The 14,530-nt window shown below is 37.1% G+C and overlaps 1 long non-coding RNA gene across 1 annotated transcript in view; it reads left to right on the forward strand.

Annotated features, from left to right (window-relative positions):
• Window positions 1–14,530, forward strand: part of LOC141572868 (uncharacterized) — a 698,703-nt gene that overhangs the window by 149,166 nt on the left and 535,007 nt on the right. The window contains exon 3 of the long non-coding RNA XR_012498339.1: window positions 7,614–7,713. This is a non-coding gene — a long non-coding RNA (uncharacterized LOC141572868). The remainder of the gene's footprint in view (window positions 1–7,613; window positions 7,714–14,530) is intronic.

The following is a 14,530-nucleotide window of genomic DNA, read 5'->3' on the forward strand; positions in this document are numbered from 1 at the left end:
AGAGGGATCTGTGTAATGCATACTGTATCTAGCACATGGGACAGTATTTGGAAAATCAGCCAAGGCTCAAGGAACAAGTTGAGGGCATGAGTGTACACAGTCAAGAGACCCAGCAGCAAGGAGATTAGAAAGCCAGGACTGAAAATCATTGCTAGGATGTCAGAGTATGAGTTAGGGACATAAGCCTAGGGTCCAAACCAGAACATCTTACCAGGAAAAGCTCCAGATCCAGGAAGGAGTTTGACTAACTGACATGTGCACCAAGCAGCAGGAGAAACTTTGATGCTGCAACAAAATTCTAGTTCCCACATCTTTGCAGCTGGGACTAGGCAACATGTCTGAGCAAAAGTAGGCCTGTTTTCCTAGATGAAGACAATTACAAAATGCTCTTCAAATTTCAGTTCACTTGCTAACTGAAATTCACCTGAGACTTTATAGCTTATCTTTAAGCTATAAATTTTGAAGGTCTTCCATGAATCTTTGGGGGGAAAAAAAGTCCATGATTTTACAATCAGAAAATAAACAGTTTTTGATAATTCAGTGATTGTGAATTACAATGACACTGTTAACAATAGAATTCTTTTTCTTTCCAGGCTAATGCCTCTATTATCTTCCTAGAAGAAATGCAAATCAATTCACCATTAATTAATTTGTTCAACAATTTTAATTGTGTCTACCAAGCACGTGGCAGGCACTGTTCTAGGCAGTTGAGTTAAATGGGTTAATAAAACAAAGATCCCTGCCTTTGTAGACCTCCATTATTAGCAGACAGTACACAAAAGAGATAATAAATAATATGGACAAATGAAAAATAAATCAGGATTAAAGGAACTAGGGGTGTTGTAGAAATAGAAGAAAAAGGGATTTTGACCTTTTATAGGGTGGTGGAGGCAGGTCTTTTTGAGATGGTATTTGAGCAAAGTCGTGAAGGCGGTGGTCTGTGGGAAAGCGGTGGGTGCGGCAGAGGGATCAGCTATTGCAGGTGCCCTTGGGCTGTATTTGCAGGGCAGCAAAGAGACTATTGTGGCTGGAACCAGGTGACGGGTGTGAGGGGTGGTTGATGAGCTCAGCACAGTAAAGGAGATGAGTGTGTGAGGAGATGAGAGGAGATGACGCAAAACTTGGGCTTTAATCTCAATCGAAAGGCAGAACCCTTGCATTTTTGAGTGGAAGAGATTTACCATCTGATGTTTTAAATGCTCACTCAGGCTGCTCTTGGAGAGCAAACTGGAGGGGGCAGCGGAAGCAGGGGCAGAAGTCGGTGACCGGGTAAGAGGCTGGTCCAGTAACCCAGGTAAATAAGAAATCATCTTCCTCTTTTCTGTAGTTTGAAAAAAAAAAATAAAAAGCCCAAGTAACACGTACTACTGCTCTCACTAGACTTAGATCTAACACTCCAAGTCAGCAGAGGAACTGTACTTTGAAAGAAATTGTCTATTGTTTGGTAATCTTTGTTCTTTCATGACTAAAAGATGACATGAAATAACGGAGAGCATGTCTCTCTCCTTTGTACTGCTGTGTGGTATTTCAGGATCTGAGACGATTGCTCTGGTATTGAGGTTTACATACTGTCATTCCCAGAATTCTGGTCAACCATTCTCAATGCAGCTTGTGTCCTCAGAGCTGATTTTTGAAGCTGAAATACCCAGTTGGATATGGATCTTTTTTTGTCATTTTTTGGTCTTTCAATAAAAACATGCGTTTATGAAAGCTAACTAAGAGTTACCACATTAGGGGAAAAGACAGGGACGTGTCATATTTGGAGGAACAGTGGGGCAAAGGAATGCGCTAAGCGTGGAGAAGTGTGATGGAGTTAAATAAATAAGTTAAAGGAAATACAGCTTCCAGGGGTGGGGGTGGGGGTGAGGCAGAAGACAACCAGTTCAGGAAACAGTGAAGTGAAAACCATGCTGTCATGAAGAGTCAGGAGTCCTGCCCAGGACATGCTGCTCAAAGCACAACAGCTTTACATCTTTCGCTCTTGGCATATGGGCATTTCTGAAACGGGGTTTTGAGTCTCAGACTTTGTGTGTGTGGAAGTAAAACTTCTTGAAGTTAATTTTTGATGAAGCTTCCCTAGACACCAGTTGTGCTGAACTCTATCTTTGCCACCTATTTAAAAAGCACTTATGGATGGCTCTTTACAATTTTTCATTTTATTTGATGGGCAAAGGAGAAGTGTGTGTGTGTGTGTGTGTGTGTGTGTGTGTGTGTGTGTGTCCATCCGTGTCTGTGTCCCTCCTACTCCCCAGCACAAAATTACTGAATTCTGGCAAGTTTATGTTCTTTAAGTACAAAGTTAGTTTTACAGCTCAAAATTCTGTGTTTGATGGATACATGGAAAGTTGAAAACTCTGTAAGCCTGGGGACTCATTACTTTTCTCTGTTGTCAGGTGCCGCCTGTCATGTTTTTACCTAATTTGTAGAATTCCTGCACTTGCCATAGTACCCTACCATAGACATTGTAGACACTAATACCATGACATCTTCTGCTTGGAATTGAAAGAAATGAAGGGAATGAATAAGATCCATTTACCTTCTCCACTGGTTTACAAATCCCATGTAAGCTGCCCTATGATGCAAACTCCTCCAAAGGCCACAGTTACATAAAATGCATGGAACATAGAGTTTGTGTGATTGTTTTCTTTATTTCATTTTGAAATTCAAAACAGTGAATGGATATCTTCGATCACTGTCTGTTGGAGCGCTCCCTAAAACTCCTGGGGAAACACTAATGGTGCTGAAAATTAAAATGGGAAAGTCCCACAGAGAGGGTATGCAGCTGGGTTCCCTCTGATGCTAAGTCTATAGAACGCAGGGCTGAGGAAATCTGCCAGCCCAACTTTTCCCTTTTGGGCAAATTATGTTATTTGCCAAAAAAGGAATATTATATTATTTGATGCAGGGCCCTGTAAACTAACCACTTTTGATCACTTATTTAAGTATAATCCAAAGTGTGGTAAGTAATATGAGGAGAGAAAAAAGGAAATATAAGACTTGACAGTTTTTCTCAAGAAAGTTCCATTCATATCAGAAGAAAAGACATACCTTCATGAAATAAATTTGAACAATGAAACATAATATATTATCATATGTCTGAAAATATGGCAAAGATAACATATTCTGCAATAAAATTAGAGCTTTCCTAAATGACCTCCAAAAAAAAAAAAAGAATGAGCCATCCTATGCAGGGCTTAACAGAAAGATGCTGGTCTAATTGCTACCTTAATGTCAAACACAAATTGCAGTAAATGAGATATTTACTCAAGATGTTTTCATGGAAACAGCAATCTCTGATGAGATATCAGTATAAGAGGTTTTTGGAAATTGAAATGCAGGGATGCAATGATTGACACCATTTTTTGTGACTCATGTAAAGTGCTACAATTAAAGCAATAGGTTAATTTTATTTGGACTACATAGTTTTAGACCTCATTGTATTTGAACATAATTAACAAATCAATGAAGACGTTTTAATTATTGGGAAATTTTATATAAAAAGCCAGATTTCTAGTTTCTCTTGACACATCTGAAGATCTAGCTCCTGTAGGTCAGTATTCTCAAAGTCAACAATCTCCCTGAGCTGAGGGGGCAGATGGCCTCTCCAGTTTCTACAGCCCATTGTTCCATATTGATCTTTATTTTTCCTCCCAGAATGCTTTAGTAATTCATGTTTATCACCTAGCTATCTCCCTGCTGGCATATGAATTTGTGATTCCCCAGTGAAGTCCAACCTACACCAAATGTAATCTGCCTTTTGCAACATTTTTCCTACTGGAACACCTTATATAAAGTTTACTTCTCCAGGCAACCCAGTCCAGTGTTGGACACCCCTTATTTTACTACTGAAAAGCTCTTCCTCTGCATTGAGGCTTAATCTGTCTTCTTCTAACTCTATTTTTTTCTTAGTCTTATCCTTTAAAGCAAAAATTTATTTTCTTCCTCCTTCATATGACACACCTTCAAATACAGATAGCTATCAAGCAATGCCAAGAAACGCCATTTTGTTTTCCACTCTGACCTTGAACAGTCTTTGTGCTCTACATTTTTTTTTTTAGTTCCGAGGATTTTTTTCAATTAAACATTTTATTTTGAGTTGATTGTAGATTCACAGGGAGATGTAAGAAATACTACAGAATGATCCCATGTACTCTTACCCAGTTTCTCCCAATGATAATATCTTGTAAAACTTGAGTATAATATCAAAACCAGGGTATTGCCATTGATAACTGTCAAGGCAGAGAACATTTCCATCACCACAGGTTTTCTCGTGTTGCTCTTTTCTAATCACATCTACACCCATTTCCACCCCCTCCTTGTCAATCTCTAACGGTGTCCATCTATGTGATTTTGTGATTTCAAGAATTTTATATAAATGGGACCATATGTTGTGTAACTTTTTAGGATTGGTATTTTTCACTCAGTATAATTTTCTGGAGATTCATCTAGGTGGTTTTGTGTTAATATTTCCTTCTTTGTAATTGCTGAATAGTGTTTCATGGTGTGGATGTACCAGTGTGTCGAAGTATTCCCCCAAGGAAGGACATCTGGGTTGTTCACAGGTTTACGAATAAAAAGTTGTTATAAACATTCACGCACAGGTTGGTCTGTAAATATAATTCTTCATTTCTCTGGGATATATGCACAGGAAGACAATTGCTGGGTATTGTGGTGGTAGAATATTTAGTTTCTTAATAAACTGCCAAACTTTACCAGAGTGGCTGCACCATTTCACATTGCCACCAACAGTGTACACTAATCATTTCGATGTGTGTAGTGGTATCTCATTGTGGTTTTAATTTTAATTCTTCTAATAGCTAATGATGTTGAATATCTTTTCATGTGTTTATTGACATCTATATACTGTCTTTGGTGAAATGTTTCTTAATGTCTTTTGCATGTTTTCTAATTGGATTGCTTGCCCTTTTTTAAACTGGTGGAAGTATGGCAATAGGATAGGACGTTGAAAAAGATCATGTGGTAATGAAACACAGGCCATGTGACTTGTTCAGACCTGGTCATACCCATAGAGGTGCACTGTCCAATATAGTAGCTATACATATGTATTTAAATTTAAGTTAATTGAATTTAAATATATTTTTAAAATTCAGTTCTTTACTTGCATTAAATCTTTTTTTTATTCCTTTATGTACTTTTATCACTTTTTAAAATTAAAGTTTATTGGGGTGACAATTGTTAGTAAAGTTACATAGGTTTCAGGTGTACAATTCTGTAATACATCATCTATAAATCACATTGTGTGTTCACCATCCAGAGTCAGTTCCCTTTCCATCACCATATATTTGATCCCTTTCACCCTCATCTACCACCCCCCGGTCCCCTTACCCTCTGTGCATTAAATCTTTTGAGCACATTTCAAGTGCTCCAAAGGCACACGTGGATAGGCCACTATTAGGATGGTGCAGGGTAGAACTCTTCATTGCAGAAAATTCTTTTGGACACAGCTGCTATAGAGTATTCTTTTCACTTCCTGCTCCTTGTTATCCTCTAGGCCTTTGACTTTTGGATGTAGTACTTCCTATTTTACTGTTTTCTTATTTGGCCCTGAAGATCTATCCCATTCTCCCTTCATATCTGCCTCTGATTCTGCTATCTACCTTAGTTTTGAAGAATTGTTGTCAACCATTGCCGAATAACTGACATCTGATCTCTCCTTTTTATTTTGGTTTTGGATTTGTTACATACTCACACCTGAGCTAGGACACTTAGTTTCTGATTTGTCCTTAATAACTGCTTTGTCATCTCTTCCTAACTCTCTCGGACTCAAGTTACTCTAGAATTTCAGCCCATAGCTTTCCTGTTCTGGATACATATACGTACTCTGTCTTTAAATTACCAGTCCTCATAGATTTGCCCTGCCTGTCAAGATCTGAAATTGTAGGCAGCACTGTTTTATTAATCTGCTGTAATTTGGCTTCATTTTTAGAGTAATTGTGAAAAAGTATGTAAAATATGGTTAATGCTAAATAAGCAATATTTTTAAAATACTGCAAGAGGGAAAACAGAAGTGGAGGCCTATACTAATTGCTACTTGGAAGAAAGCTGGGATATAAATTCCAGATAAATGATAAAATTTGCAGAACTTTTCATAGGGTACACAGAGCGATGATGTACACGATTTATAAACCACCAAACACCCTGCACTATTGGCAAATATTAATTGGTAGTGTTTTCATCCACATAAACGTTTCTTAGCTAAAATAGCAGTAAATTTAGCTTCACAAATTTACAAATAAAAAATTTACAAATAAAAAAATCCAAATTTCTACAATTAATCACATTTAAAGAAAGAAGATCAATTCAAGATAACTCTAGTGATTATGTATAAAAGTGTTAGTTTTTTTTCCCTTTGACATTAACTTGTCATTTCAACGTGCACAGAGAAAGAGTGCTAAGGGAGGAATCCTGCAAGGAAGAGAATTTAGACGCAAAGGAGAACCAATTAAAGTAGGTAAATTATTAGGAAATGTAATCAATCCTCAATTATCTAAGGACTTACTCATTCGTGTATGTATTTATTCATCTGCTAGGGAATTGTTGAAAAAGAGAGTAAAATGGAAGTTTAATCACTGATTAAAAGCTGGTTTAAAACCTAATTGCCTCACTAAGTGTGGTGCTTCTCATGAAGTGGACACTTAATAAAACTTATGGAATTGTAGATAAAAGAAAGATAGATCACCACAAATTAAAATCAGTCAGTGAATTTAAAATGCCTCCTTTGTGGAAAGCATGCTGCTAAGAATTCCATAGGAAATACTTTATAGATTCTAAGCAAAAAAATAGATGAATTAAGAAATGTTTCTATAATGAATGAAAAACAGTGCTTATGACATTTTCATATAGCTCTGTGACTTACTTTATGTGTCATATATACAAAGTTTCATAGCTGACTCTTAGAAATATACCTAGAAGGCATATTTACAAGATATTAGAAAAGTTTGATTTTTAATTAATAACAGATATTTTATGAGTTCATCCAAAAAAACTCAATTTAAAATAAATTGCATTAAACTCTAATCTTCCTCCCTCCCTCCCTCCCTCCCTCCCTCCCTCCCTCCCTCCCTCCCTCCTTCCTTCCTTCCTTCCTTCCTTGAATATAATACAAATCCTTTTCGTATACCATTTTAGTACTTTTGAAAACAGCGCACTGAATTCTGTGGTCATGATTTTACATGTTATCCAGAGACCTGTCCATTTGAAAATGTGCAGGTTGAAGCTGTGAAGTTTAGAAGTTTAGTTACAGTGTTCAAACAGCCTTTGTTGAGTTAAAAAATAAAAAATCAAAAGCATTGTTAAACATTTATTTTTTTAACTTACAGAAAGCTAAAAACAAAGTTATGTTACTTGCATTAAAAATGGGATAAAAATTGACCAAGTAAATTATTTTAGGAGTCCCTGTTATTTCTTTTATTTGGGCAGGTGCCATTTACCATCATAATTTTTTTTCTTTTGCTTATTTGAATTTTAAATATATAGACTGATGACTGCATTTTATTATTTGTTTCTTTTATCTTCTTTGTAGGTGGAGGTAGGTGTACACTTTGGTGTGTTTTTTCCAACCAAAGTTTCCCTTCTTTAAAATTGTCTTTCAGGTGGGCCCATGCCACAGCTGAGGTGCCTTGGGATGAGTGCCTGACCCAGGGGCTAACAACCCGCCAATAAGACAGCTGGGAATTGAGCTCACCGATAATAGTGAGTACAGTAGTCTACCTCTTATCTGCAGTTTCGCTTTCCATGGTTTCAGTTACCTGTGGTCAAGTAAGGTCTGAAAATATTAAATAGAAAATTCCAGAAATAAACAATTGATACGTTTGAAATTGCATACTGTTCTGAGTAGTGTGATGAAATCTCATGCAATGTCTTGCCTGCTCCATCCAGCCCTAGCTGGGATGTGAATCATCCCTGACTCAGCATGTCCACACTATATGTGCTTCCCTCCAGTTAGTCACTTACCCTGTTTCCCCGAAAATAAGACCTAGCTGGACCATCAGCTCTAATGCATCTTTTGGAGCAAAAATTATTGTAAGACTCGGTCTTATATTATAGTAAAATAAGACCGGGTCTTCTATTAATTTTTGCTCCAAAAGACGCATTAGAGCTGATGGTCCGGCTAGGTCTTATTTTCAGGGAAACGCAGCCATTTTAGTTATCAAATCAACTGTCTGTCACAGTATCACAGTGCTGGTGTTTAAATAACCCTTATTTTACTTAGTAATGGTTGCAAAACACAAGTGTAGGATGCTAACAATTCCTATATGCCAAAGGAGAAGCGCTTCATTTAAGTGAAAAGGTGAAATTTCTTGACTTAATAGGGAAAGAAAAAAAAAGTATATGAGGTTGCTAAGATATGCAGGTAAGAACAAATCTTCTGTCCATGAAATTGTGAAGAAGGAAAAAGAAATTTGCACTAATTTTGATCTGCTTTCTGAGGTATCTGCAGAAGGTCACTGGTAGCCTAACAACATGTCACAATGCCGACATCATTTCACCTCACTTCATCTCATCACGTGGGCCTTGCATCATCTCACATCATCACAAGAAGGGTGAATAGAGTACAATAAGTTATTCTGAGAGAGAGAGGGAGAAACCACATTCACATAATTTTTATTACAGTATATTGTTGTAATTGTTCTATTTTATTATTAGTTGTTGTTAAATCTCCTAGTGTGCCTAACTTATAAATTAAACTTTATCATAGGTATGTATCTATAGGAAAAACAATAATATATATATATAAAAGGTTTGGTACTATCCACAGTTTCAGGCATCCACTGGGGTCCTTGGAACATGTCCCCTTTGATAAGTTTGGACAACTATCCGTGAAATAACAATCTGAGGTGAGAGCTGGGATGTTGTGGCCATGTTGAGTTGTGTGCAACCCTAGGGAGCTGGTGAGAGGGAAAGCAGAGACATGGTGATCTTTGAGAGACAGGGAGACGTGCCTTTACTCTTGCCTTCTACATCCATTTCTGAGATCCTTGTGGTCTTCATTTCCTCTCTTTGAATGCCCATGAAATTTGCATGTTCACCTTTATATTAGGCCCCGTTTTCATTAAGCTAGATTTAGAGGATTTCTATTCCTTGTTTTTAAATATACCTTTACTAAAACAAGTTTTAACATTCTTGCCTAATGTTTTTCTTGACTTATCTATTTCTTTTATTTAACCTATGATTCTTATTTAATCACATTGGATGTCATTGTTTTTCACCAATTTATACCAAATTAAGATTACTACAACTACAACTCTGACTGTTTTCTTTACCATTTAGTATTTAGCTTTTGGAGTTTTATATCATATTTTGTAATAATTTCTAAATTTTATAATATTCCTCTAAATATATTTTTTTTATAAATACTGTAAGACAATAAGAAGCTTAGAGGCATTTTCTGATTCTGAAGCTTGTGTCACAAGTTATAATTTTGATGTTTCTAATTAGTAGATTTTTTTAGTGTTCCAGACACTTTATTATATGAACAAAAATCAATGCCTATATGCCATCAATACAATAGTCAGTACTAACAGTCTGCTTAACATCACATAGTTAAATAATCAATGAGATTTCCCCTTTTCTGTATCAGATTTAGTGTAAATAGAGACAGCTGTTTTCTGCCTACACATTTTACCTGCCAGATTAAAGGTATATGGACTTGAGTATGTGATATTTTACCTTACACAGTATAAAATATTGTTATATTCCCTAAGACTGACCCTAAGTGGGGTATTTGGGTTATAAGATACAAAAACCATGGTCTAAGTAGCATGGGTTATTGTTGTTAAAGTATAAGCACCATTATTTTTATTCTTTAAACATTTATAATAAAAAATGGATTATTAGAAAGGGCAACGTTCTATACAAATGAGATATGAACAATAACTCAACTCCTTTTCCAAAGATTACATTTAAGCTATGTGCATTTATCCCTTACTTAGAACTAGGTCAACAATTCCACCCCAGAATTTGGCAGTACTCAGAAGAGTGGCAAACCCTTTTCAACTTGGGTTGAATTTAAATGAAACTCAGATTTCACAGAGACTGTCTTCTTGAAAGATAGTTAGGCCAAGAAAATAACCAAAATAATATGTAGAGGTTCATAACAGATTTGTATTTATGAAAAATTAACAAAATCTATAGAAATTTTTGCTGGGGTTTGAAAAGTGCTTATAGTTGGATGAACATTTCCGGAAGTCTGTGAATGGAAGAAGGGGGCGTGCATTAGTGATAGAGAGCATAGACTTGCATGTCAGAGAGCTGTGGCTTTAAGTACTGAGTTTCCTTTCTTATCCTGTGACCTTGAGTAAAGCTTTTGTATCTCAACTCCAATTTTTTTTATCTGTGAAATGGAGATGATAATAGCGCTGCTCTTCTAGGGTTAATGAGAATTAAATGAGCTAAGTACAGCACTTAGCAAAGTGTCTAATACAAGGTAAACTCTTAGTAATGCCAGCTATTACTACTACTACTACTATTACCACCAGGTTATAGTGTGTGATAGTGTGATTGTTCTTATGGAGGTTTTAAGGACCAAGAGTTAAATTAATGTACTGTATCGCATCGTATTTCTTGCAACAGTTATGCTTCAATTTGTTTGGTAACACAGCTTCAGATATAAGCCAAGTTTCATTGCTTTCTTCAAAGCCTGCCAATAGACTGTTTAGTTACAAGATTCTAGAGTGACCACTGATGATGAGGTTATATTTTAATGTTTTTCTTAATTATGCTTTTTTTCCCTTTTTTGAAGTCACAGCTTGATGGCTGTAATTAATTCAATCAAATTAAAGTAATGATGGGTTTAGATAATTTCCCAACTAATGTGTTGAGATACTGTGCTATTTATACCCTTTTTTTCACCATTCCCCAAATTCCTTTATACAGGCCACTTTCTGTTCAATGCAAACTATTCAGATTCTCTCTCTCTCCCTCCCTTTCTCTCTCCCTCTCTCTCCCCCTCTCGCCCTCTCTTCATTTCTCTCTGTGTGTCTCTCTTTGTGTTTGTGAGGCAGGGTATAGTGGTGGTGGCAGGGGGTGGGGGGCATCTTCATCTGCCTCATACTTCTAAGCTTACTGTAGATTCAGCCAGGACAGGCTTTTAAATAAGTAAGATGTTCCTTTTGAAAATTTGATTTTGTGTTAATGATTTAATTATCATGATTATTGAAAGAAACCGTTCAGTGTGTGTGTGTGTGTGTGTGTGTGTGTGTGTGTGTGTGTTGGGGTGGGGAAAGAAAGAGAGAGACAAAAAGAGAGGAATTGTATTCCTTTCTCTATTGGAACTTTTTGGCATCTCTGCTTCTGCTCTTATCCTTTTCTCTATTGGCAGGGGAAGTGGGAGTCTCTCATTTTTAAGGTACCATCTCTCCTTATGATCTTTCTTCCAGTTTTTTATCTTTTATGTATAAACCATTGAAATCTTGGTTATTATGTTCCTGTGTTGGTTTGGTTTCACCAACATCATTCTTGTGTTCTTAAACGTTTTCAGATCTTCCCCGACATCAGGAAAATCTCCTAAGGAGTTTATTGCTGTTTTAGGTTGCTGTTCTATCTTCTCCATCTGTTTAACTTCTTAACAGGATGGTCTTTGTTCTGTTTCTTCACCATCTAGTCCTAATCTTTACTTTTGTTCTTTTGTTGTTGTTTTAGCAAGGATGCTGGACCTGTTCCTTCAAAAGGCATTTTATGGTCTGTTACTCACTTTTCAGTTTGTGTTCTCCTCTGAGGAGTGATAGGAGTAGAGTATAAATGAACTCTGTAGAGGAGTATAATGTAACTTCAACCTAAACCGTTTTTCCTATCCTCTGTACACAAAAGAAAGGGCTCCTTTTAAGGGGGTCATTGGGTGCGCGATGAAGGGAACGTCTTGAATTTTATAAGATATAATTTTTATATTCCTTGGTAGTTTTAAAAATAATTAGTATATAGCTATTATTTTCTCTTTCTTTAAAATAAGAAATTAACATTTGAAAATAAAAAAGAAATCGGTGACATTACTATTACTCAGTTGTCAAAGTTCTCCAGTCTTTCCCAGCTTCCTTGCAGGTAAGTACCATTTGGAAACTCTGTCCCGTGGACTGTCCCTTTGTGGCTGCAGATGTGAGAAGCTCCTGTTCCAGTCAGGCTTCCTTAAAGGCCGCAGAACAGTCTGTGTACTGTGCAGTAGGGATTTATGATAGGAACGAGACCGTGCAATTGTGGGAGAAGCAGGAGGACAGAGGCACGAACCAGCCCCTGTGATTCCTGGCCTGGGTGGACACATTAGCTTGACAGAATCTGTGAAGCAGCACATGTGCAGCTGCTAGAATAGAACTATAAAGGAGAACTGGTGGAATCATCTGTGGGAGGATACTGTTTGTATGCCTGCTGATAATTAGGGGTTCCTGTCTACTCGTGGAGTTAGCAGTTTGGAAATAATGAATACAGAGTAGGGGAGATGAGAACAAGCGGACTCCACTGCTATGTCTGCATCTGTCTCTCAACATCAAGAAGATTAAAGACAAGCTAACATCTTTGGGAAGATCATTGTGTTTCTCACTGCCTTTCACTAGGATGACATTTAAAGAATAATAGCTTCAGCTTCACTTCTGCTTTCCAAATCACACTGATTTCTCTTTGGATCATCTCTGACTCAGAACCATACAGGGGAAGAGGATTCTGGGAAACAGAGTTCCAGATTAGCCAACTTGATAAAATGCAAGACAACTACAAACCAGCTCTTGTTAGTGTGCCATTCATTTGTACTGCTTTTAACCAAATTTGCATCTAACAGTTAAATCATGATTTTACCTAAAATGTTGTATCTACATGCTATTGAACACATCCTAACATCATATTCTCTCCCAAAAGAGAACACAAAGTCCCATAGCCATTTCATCCATCTTTGGGTGATGTTCATTCCTTTTCTATCTGAGTCACATTCTGTCTTTGAGATCTTCTGACTTAAATATTGACATATTAGGTTAATCACTATTAACATATATTATGTTAGATACTAAGGGAACAGGAGAGAAGAAAATAATAAAGGGAACCAATGTGGAGATTCTGCCAGTAGTTTATCATGTTTTTAACAATAATGTGTTCCAGAATTGGGAAGAAAGCTGTGGACTGATTTAAGGGCACACCGTGATTACCATGAGAAAGAACTGAGTCAAAAACTTCCTAAATTGCCTGACTTCCATAGCCCTGCATTGTGGCTGGCTGGGGTCCACAGTGGTGTTTTGGTTTTCCAGAAATTATCTCAGTTCAGAGCAAGTACCCCAAATTCCCCCAAGGTCTGGTTATTTTCTCCTCTGTAAGATGCTGCATGTCCCTTAGGAAGCAATAAGAAAAATATTTATAATATATTATTGGCACTGTATCAGGGTCCTTCCTCGAGGGACTCAGCCTGCCTTTCGTTCAAATGGTTCTCTGTTTGTGAACTGGCTCAAGTCTTGGAATTGGTTAAGGAGTTATGACTTTTTATTTTAATGATTCTAGTCAGATATTCATTCTTCATTCCAAGATAATTTCTGCTTATACAAATCAGTAAGACTTCAGGACTTTTCTCATCTTAGGTACACCATTAGTAATTGTCAACTGCAAGGGATCCCTGTTGTTCAAACCATTTTAATTACTGCTTCGGCTCTTTTGCCTATTACAATAGAAGTTAAGCGCTCCAGTTGACCCTTGCCATATCAACAAATTCAGCTAAATCAAACATAATTTTTCTTGTACTACAACCTGACACTCTTATGAGCTATTGTTATATGTATTTACTCAGGTTTCTGTTGGTAAAACATGACAAAAAACTTGCAAATCTTTTGGTGGGTTTGGTACTTATTTTGAACCTGACCTCTTGGCGCTTGCCAGGACTTCGGTCTGGTTGTAGGTCTAGAAGCAAGAAGAGTTATTGGAAATCGGTCTTGATCAGATAGATCCCTGCAAGGTAACAGGCCATCTCCATACTTGAACAAGGTAAGAAGGACTGCTTTTTACTGGCAAAGGCAGATCAGCGCAATCTCAGGAGTCAAGGTCTATATGTCATCGGAATCTGCCCATCATACTTTTAGGGTCCCACTCTGTCAAGTCTCTCCTGTGAGGTGAGAAATTCCATTGGGGTTGTAATTCAGCCAATCAGAAGATTAGACTTTGGGTTTGTTTCCAGAAATCTTGACCTACAACTAAGGAAATAAGGGTATCTTTTGGGAGCAGACAGAGAAACTTTTTGTTTCCTTACCGATTCTTGAAATGGGACTTTAACAGCATAAGCCCATCATTTTCCCTCCAGGTTTTCTAGTGTACTTAGAACAACCAAACAATTCATGATACTTTCATTTGTATTACAGTTTTCTATAAGAGCAAATATTTCATCACCCAACGCCTTGCCCCGTATAGGCCTCTGACTAAAGGTGACAATGTAAGTGACTTTTTGCCACTGCATGTTGTGGAATACCAGAGCTCCCTTTACCACCGATAACAGGGTCATTAATGCCTTTATTACTATTTAGTCAGAGCACTGACGTTTTGTTCTCGTTCT

This window comes from Rhinolophus sinicus, linkage group LG01 (genome assembly GCF_036562045.2).
Source record: "Rhinolophus sinicus isolate RSC01 linkage group LG01, ASM3656204v1, whole genome shotgun sequence".
In the NCBI taxonomy this organism is placed as follows: domain Eukaryota; kingdom Metazoa; phylum Chordata; class Mammalia; order Chiroptera; family Rhinolophidae; genus Rhinolophus; species Rhinolophus sinicus.